This window comes from Protopterus annectens, chromosome 6.part0 (assembly GCF_019279795.1).
Source record: "Protopterus annectens isolate FY-2018-M chromosome 6.part0, PAN1.0, whole genome shotgun sequence".
Taxonomy (NCBI): Eukaryota; Metazoa; Chordata; order Ceratodontiformes; family Protopteridae; genus Protopterus; species Protopterus annectens.
This window is the reverse complement of record NC_056737.1, coordinates 109,908,907-109,917,258: the sequence shown is the minus strand read 5'-3', so window position 1 is coordinate 109,917,258 and position 8,352 is coordinate 109,908,907.

The window sequence follows — 8,352 nt, the reverse complement described above, 5'->3', positions numbered from 1 at the left end:
GATTAAATCAAATCCTCTTGCTGCCCGCATCCTCACTATTTTTTCTTTTAGTGGATTCAGAGGCTTGCTGGTTTTATCATAGGAAGACTTTTGGGACAAACGCTTCTTTAGGAGTTGAGTTTTTACTGCTTTGTTGTTTTTAGCACTTGGAGCCAACAAATTGTTATTGATTGGCAGTATGGCTCTGGTTTGTCTTACATTAACCTCTGGGCATGTGATTTAGGAAAACATCAGTATTGTCACATTTAGCCTTTTCCAACAGCTGTTTTGCACTTTGAACTGCATGCTCTGCCAAGCCATTTGACTGTGGATATTCAGGACTTCTCATAACATGAACAAAGTCCCATGTTTCAGCAAATCTCTTGAACTGCTGTCTTGTAAACTGTGCACCATTGTCAAAAATTAGTTTGTGCAGACTACCCTGGGCAGAAAAATGTCTCTTCAAATTAATAATTACAGTATTGGACATGAGATTAGGAAATAGGTCAATCTCAAACAAATTTGAATACGAGTCTACTAATACCAAGTAATGTTGAGTATTCCATTCAAAAATGTCTGTAGCTACTGTCGACCAAAGTAGTTCAGGAATCTGGCTTAGCTGAAGTGGTTCTTTTTGCTGATGTGGCTTAGTACTATTACAAACAGAACAAGATAAGAGTTTTTTCTTAATGTCTTTTGACATAGAAGGCCAAAATACTCATCCTCTTGCCCTTCATTTGGTAGAATCAGTTCCTGGGTGGCCACAATGCAAGATTTTAATATACTCTTGTTGCAAGGATTTTGAAACAATCACTTTTGGACTTTTCATGATGAGACCATCGTCCATCAAAATCCCGTCACTGTAAGGAAAATACTGCTGCACATGTAGAGGTAAACCATATTGCTTTGACAGCCATCCTCAACTGATAAAATGGTTGAACATCTGAAAAACTGGATCTGAAGCTGTGTGAGTTCTAAGCTCATCAAGACGTGTAAAAGAAAAATGTCTCACTTCCATGACTTCAAAATCAGGTTTCTCATGTTCATGTTGTTCAGTGGTTTGGGCGATCTGGATAAAGTATCAGCATGAGAAAGAAGATTGCCTTTTGTGTAAACCAAATAAAAATTATACTTTTTCAATTTCAACAACATGTTTTGCAATCTTGCAGGAGCTGTTGCATTGGCTTTTTCAAAATAGTGACCGAAGGCTGATGGTCAGTCTCAATTTGAATAGTTCAGCCATAAATACAATCATGGAACTTCGAACATGCAAACACAATTGCCAAGAGCTCTTTTTCTATCTGAGCATACTGCATCTCAGTTTGTGTTAGGGTTCTGGATGCATAGGCTACTGGTCTGCCCTCTTGAAGAATGATTGCATCAAGACCAAACTCTGAAGCATCACACGAAAGAGTTATAGGTTTGGGAACATCATGATATCTTAAGGTGGGTGGACTGGCAATTCTCTGTTTCAGGACATCAAATGCTCTTTGGTGTTGTTCCATCCAGGACCAGGCTACATCTTTGTATGTCAGTTCTCTTAGCGGTGCTGAAATCTCACTCAAATCTGGGATGAACTTGCCCAAGTAGTTGACCATGCCAAGAAAACATCAAAAGGAAGTGACATTGTCTGGAGCTGGCATCTCAAAAATTGCAGTTTGCTTGGAAGGATCTGGTCATAAGCCTGAAAAGGTAAACAAATGACCCACATAAGTAACTTCTTATAGCCTGAATTTGCATTTTTGAGGATTCAACTTACCCACATAAGTAACTTCTTATAGCCTGAATTTGCATTTTTGAGGATTCAACTTAAAATTCACCACAAGTGCATGTTCCAGAACATTCCTGAGGTTTCTATCATGTTCAACTTCATCATTGCCTCCTACAAGAATATAATCTGCTATAATAGCACATGGATAGTCAGAAAAAAATTGCTGCATCTCACTCTGAAAGACTACACTTGCAGAATGTATCCCAAATGTCATTCTCCAAAATCTGTATCATATAAAGGGTATGAAAGTGGTTAGCAATGAAGATTTTCAATCAAGCAAAATTTGCCAAAATGAACTTTTTGTATCTAAGAAAGAAAAAAAAAACAGTGGATTTGGCATAACATTAGCAACTTCTTTGACTGTACCCATTGGATGATAAGGTTGTTTTAGTGCTTTGTTCAAGTCTCTTGGATCAATATATATTCTAATATCATCTGAGCTTTTCTTATGAGCTACCACCATACCCATTCATTTGGTTCTTCTACTGGACAAATTACTCCTAGATCCACCATTCTGTCTTGCTCAGCTTTGACTCTGCCTTGCAAGGCTACTGGAACTTTCCTTGCTGGTCTGATGACTGAGCTTACTTCAGGGTCTTACTTCATGAAGTCCACAACTGGGAGGTTGCCTAACTTGCTCTCAAAAAGATCAGCATAGTCAGAAGAAATAGTCTGTGTGAAATTTTCATTGTTACACGTGCTTACATGGTGGACTTCTGCAACAAATGAAAGCAGTCCCATTTTCAACCTGTCTCTGAGGCCTAACAATGACTGCATGTGTCTCTTGACTGCATAAAATTGCAAGTCATAGCATTTCCCAGCAGAATGACATGAAAGCACTTATGAGCCTTCAGTCTGAATATTTTCACCACCATAAGCAACAAGCTTCACACATTTTGCCAGATCAAGCTTCTCACTAGCTCTTTCTTTGGCAAACATTTCTACTGACATAACATTGCACTTTGAACCAGTATCAGTTTGAGCTGTACAGGCCTCCCATTAATCAGAACAGTACAAAGTACTTTATTCTTTGAACGCAAATCTACTGTGTTGAGTTTTTCACCAAGCACAGACACACCATCAGAATAAAAACTAGGGTTGCAGTTTTCTAGTTGATCAACTTGCTTCTTTGAACATTCTTTTTTAATAAAACAATGAGCCTCATTTGATTTACAGAACCTTTTAAAATGATTCAGTTTTTTACATGAGTGGCACTGCTGACCAAAACCTAAGCAGTTTTATCTTTTAGGTTCATGATTTCCACCACAATTATGACAGTTGACTGTGAGGCTATTTGGGGGAACATTCTTTCATTTTGTTGAGCCACCCCTGTGCTTCACAGAGCATGCTCTGGATTTTACTGGAGCTGCCCTGGAACTTTCCATAAAGGCTTTGGGTTTCACTGAAGCTGCCACACCCTTGGGCCTGTATCTTTTAACCACATGTCGCATACTATCATTAGTATGGGAAGGCACTGAAAGCATGCATTTCTCATTTGTAAGCAGATTTGTGTGTTTTTCTATAAGCTCATATATCAGACAAATCTCTATGGCCTTATTCAAAGTTAAATCATTGTCTCAAAGCCCTCTTACTGCATCATCTTTAATAACACACACAAGCTTGTCTTTTATCAACTCTTCTTTTAAATAACCAAATCTGCATGTTTTTGTCTTGTTTCTTAAGTCAGTTATATATGCTGCAAAAGGGTCATGAGGCTTTTGATCTCCTGTGTAAAATACATGCCTTTCCATTGTAATATTCATTTGGGGATTACACATTTCTCTAACTTTACGTTTTAAGCACTCAGGGTCTTCCAGGATTCAGCCGGTACCACTATATGGTGGTTTCCCCCTCCTCTACATATACAGCTGGGGTATACACAAATGAATGCTTCCTTACAATGGCTTCTGAACCAGCTAAATTAAGAAGAATATATGCCTTTGTACATGTGTCTTATCAGAAAAAGCAGCCTGTGCTCAAACACTCTCCAATTTTCAGCAACATTATTATCAAATACAAGTAGACCAGGTCTGCAAAATCCTTCTGCCATATCAACAAATCACACACACACACACACACACACACACACACACACACACACACACACACACACACACACACACACACACACACACACACGTACCAGGTACTAAAAGAAAGATTGAACTGTACCATAAACTCTTTGAAATGACTGTTTTCTGTGAAATAACTGTACTGTAATACTACACAAACTTGTGAACACCTTGCACACTTCAGATATCTCAAATAGCTTTAGTTAATATGAAAAAGAAGTACATAGTGAAAAATATGGTTGTTTTCCCTTTTTTCTACATTTTATGACATTCAGAGGTTCTTTCAAGCCATTTTGTAAGCATATTGCGTATTTTATCAATATGTCGCAGCTTCAAACATTTTCCTTAATTAGAAAGTCATTTTGAACAGTTTTAATGCTTCTTTTTATATTCATTGAGTAAAATATCATTTAAATGAGTTTTAATACCTGAATTTGTCTTTCTGACCTGTTTGCGAGACATTTGAGCAGAGATGATCTACTCCTGTATATTCCTCCAACTGTAACTGCCTGCCTCATGGTCTTGAAGAAGAAGTTTTACTCTGGATCCCATTCTGAGGCAATGTCACTCATGTTGTGTATAAAAAGACAATGAGGCTGGGTGTTCATTTAAGAAGTTTATTATACACAAACACATCAGGATGGAGAGCAGTAACATTAAACTAAATGAACTAACTAACTGACTGACTACTACACATATGCATGCTTATACCTTGACTGCTCAGTACAAAATAGCTCTCTTGCTTCTATATGCTCAGTACTTATATGCAAGTGCTCACTGACTGGAATAGCTCTTAAAGGAACATACACACTCTGATCTACAGTGGCAAACTCAAAAGAATAGACCTAGAATCCTCTAAGACTCTGACTGTAGGTTTGCACTTAAGTATAGTGGCCTGGTGGCAGTGATATTCCTGACTCACACTAAGATACAGCAACCGTTGACAAGCTCAGTGCATAACTTCTGGTTGGGAGTTCTGAGCTACAGCATTACCGTAAAAGGAATCTACATTATGGAAGGACTAGACATTAAGGAATGCAATTACAGAAGAGAAAAAAGTAACTTTTGGCCCAGAGTTTAAGTGGACTGAGGAGATAAGTGCTGGAATTCCCTGATCACAAAATGTACTGGTGTTAGAAAAATATGTATTAATGTGTGTATGCTTAATGCCAAATTAATAATCAAGTATTTTAATATGCTTTTCATTCTATTTTTCATGCACTGTGTTTTATACAAATTGAGTTTCATATGAGACTGAAAAAGATGCTTTTTGAAAACTGCAGTATGCTTTCTGAAACTTGCAAGTTGCTCTCTGACCTAGTAACTGCTAGCACAGCAATATTCTTGTTTATGCCTTGTGGAAATGTACTTGAGAAGCAGGTGTTTATCTGCTAGGTCAGAAGTAAATGAATGAACAATGCCTTATGTTATAAATGTAATGATTCTAGACAAACAGCTTTGTCCAGAGGATGAGAACCTCTGCAGCTGTAGTAATTTAGAGATAAAGTAGACAAAGGATTATTAGAGAAATGAACTGCTAGCATTGTGCTTGATTTAGCCATAGTATCTTGAATGTAACATAACATGTATCTAAGTGAGAGTAACCAAGGCCATGTTGTTTTCCTCAGGAAGTTTCACATAAAAATTGTTAAATCAGCAGAAATTCATGGGAAAGATGGTCAGCAGATGATGATGAAAAAGGTGGTAATCTGGTATTTCCTGTTTCTGGTTAGACAAACTCTGTATTAGCACGTTTTTGTCTCCTTGCTGCAAGATTAAAGTGCCTTAACCTGAACCTACCGTGTTTTGATAATTTTTAAAGTATAATTTTCCTTTGACAGATTGGTCCTTCAGACCGGAACGTACCTCTCGCTCTAGGCCTAGGTCAGAATTGGGCCCGGTGGCATGCATCTGTACAGAGAAGAGGCCAAATCAGCTCTTCTGTTTTGAAAGACCTCCGACTGAATTGTCGTTTAAAAGAGGCCAGCCACTGTTTCTGATCTGGGATTGGAGGACGAGTCAACGATCCGGTGGATCAACTCACGGAGGGTCAGGTAAGGAGGAATTACCTTATTTCTGTTTTAAGATCAGGGACTAAGTACAGAGCTGTTTTTTTTGTCAGGTAGATTTGCATGTGCAGATCAGGGACAGAAAAAGGGGTTACTGTTTTTTGTCATAGATCACGGAAACAGAATAGGTAGGCAGTTATTCTAGATAAACTGTGAAAAGGTATAGATTTGTGGTACCACTTGATAGAAAGGGTTACGTAACAATTTACAGCTTAGCTAAGACAGCAATGGGAAATCAGTGCACAAAAAGTTCCCGGGAAATGCCCCTAACTGAAGACGCGAAGTATATGCAATTACAGCGTGCCGATAATGTTAAGTACTACACCAAATGGGTTGATAAGTATAAATTCGAGGGTAATTTAGATAAACTTGCACTTATGAAACTTGTAAAACAGTCAAAAATAGACGCGAAAGGTCAACTAAAAAAGCAAAGACAATTAGGAGTCCCTCAGGCGCATAGGTGGCTTGAGGAAGCAAATTGCAGGGAGCAGAGAATTAAAAATTCAAAGACAATGTTCTTGGACAAAGAAGACAATAACTTGGTAATAGCAACAGCCCCTCCTTCACCCCCTCCACTTCCGTTACCAGAATATGAAGCGAGTGGATGAGCTGATCCACCTCTGCTATATCCAGCTGTCCCTGCAAAAGCACAACCGTTTGTCAGGGATCCTATCGAGACCAGGTCTCGAACATGTGACTTGAGGAGGGAGATTGAATTAAATGAATTAAATAGAAAATCATAGGCTATGAGTGAAGAAGAGATATGTCCGCTCATAGAAGTACCGAATCCTCAGGCAGGACAGGCAGGACAGGATCCGACTCTTTTAGTTTATAGACCGTGGACACCAGAAGATATCTGGAAAGCCACAGAAGGTATTCCCCACCCAAAAGTGAATTTTAGAAAATTTTTAGAAGATTTACAGGGTATGAGATTAAGTTACCATTTAAATGAAGAGGAAGTAGAAAAAGTAGTTAGACAAATTGTGGGTCCAGATTGGCACATGATCAGTGGCGACTGGAATCCTCGTGACGCACAACTTAGACCACTCCCACATACTAATGCATAACTGGATGGCAGAGTAAAAGGTCTGACAGACCGAATCGCTGAAAAGTGGAAGCCTAGGGCTGATTGGACTTGCATTAATCAATGCATTCAACAGGAAGGTGAAACAGTTGATAGATATTATGCTAGACTGTTAGAGTGTTTTAATAATCACTGCGGAATGCAGATACCAGAAAATCAGACACAAGATTCCTCATATGAACAACAGTTAAAGAATGCATTCTTGAAGGGTAGTATAACTCTCATTAGTAGCTTTATTACGAAGCATATGGTAGATCATCGAACAAGTAGACTACAGCCATTACTTGAATATGCTAGACATGCAGAAAGACATTTTAATAGTAAAAAGAAAAAGAAAACTCAAGTATTTTCAGCAGAAGATGGGTCAGAAGTGTTTGTAGTACAAACTGGGAAAAAGGGTAAGAAAAATACCCAGGGAAACAAACAATCTGACAAACGATCAGAAGATTTCGAGGAAAGAAAGAAAAAGGGTGAATGTTTTAAGTGCAGAGAAAAAGGACATTTAGCGAGGGATTTCAGGCTAAACAAGAAGGCGACTACAGAAAATAAGGAAGATGAGGAATGACTATATGATAGTCAGGAATCATCGGAAGAGAGTAAGCAGGGAAAGGTAAGTGGAAATATGATAGCAGGAGTAGAGGATGTGACACAAGGGGTAGAGGATGTATATGAATTCACAGACATAGAAGAAGATGAAATTTTAGACCTAGCTCTTTTGAGCTTAGAGCTTTACTTAGCAGACACGACACCGGAAGTGACGCTTCTGGTAGAGGAAAGGGAAGTTACATTTTTGTGTAACTCAGGGGCTTCACGGACCCTGATACACCCTTCTAAGTTACCGGAAGATACAGAATCACCAGATTATATACTAGTGAAAGCAGCCAATGGGCAGCTGTATCGGGAGCCACTCTCCCATGACATAACAATAACAGACCCCTTTCAGGAATGACCCAGAAAAGTAAAATTGTAGTTTCTACAAAATGCCCAGTAAATCTTTTGGGTAGAGATTTGATGCAGATATTTGGCATAGCCGTAGTTCCAACCATGCAGGGTATGGAAGCACCGCAACAAATGGATACTTTTGTAGTGCGACCAGAGGGTGAAACATATTATTGGTACAGACAGGACTTAGTTACGACTGGTCCAGGGGCAGTAACCGAAGAACTGATGAACGTAGCCATCAGCAAGTCCCCCTCCCTCGACATTGACAAACAGCATTTGTTGCATTGTACTCTATATTACTGTAGTAGACCAGGACCTGATAAAGATTATGAACAAGAATTGTTTCAGAACCATGCAAACAGGCTAGTATTGCGAAATTTGTACTGGGATGCAGAGGGGAACAGTGTAGCAAGCTGTTCATTGCCCCAGGAATTT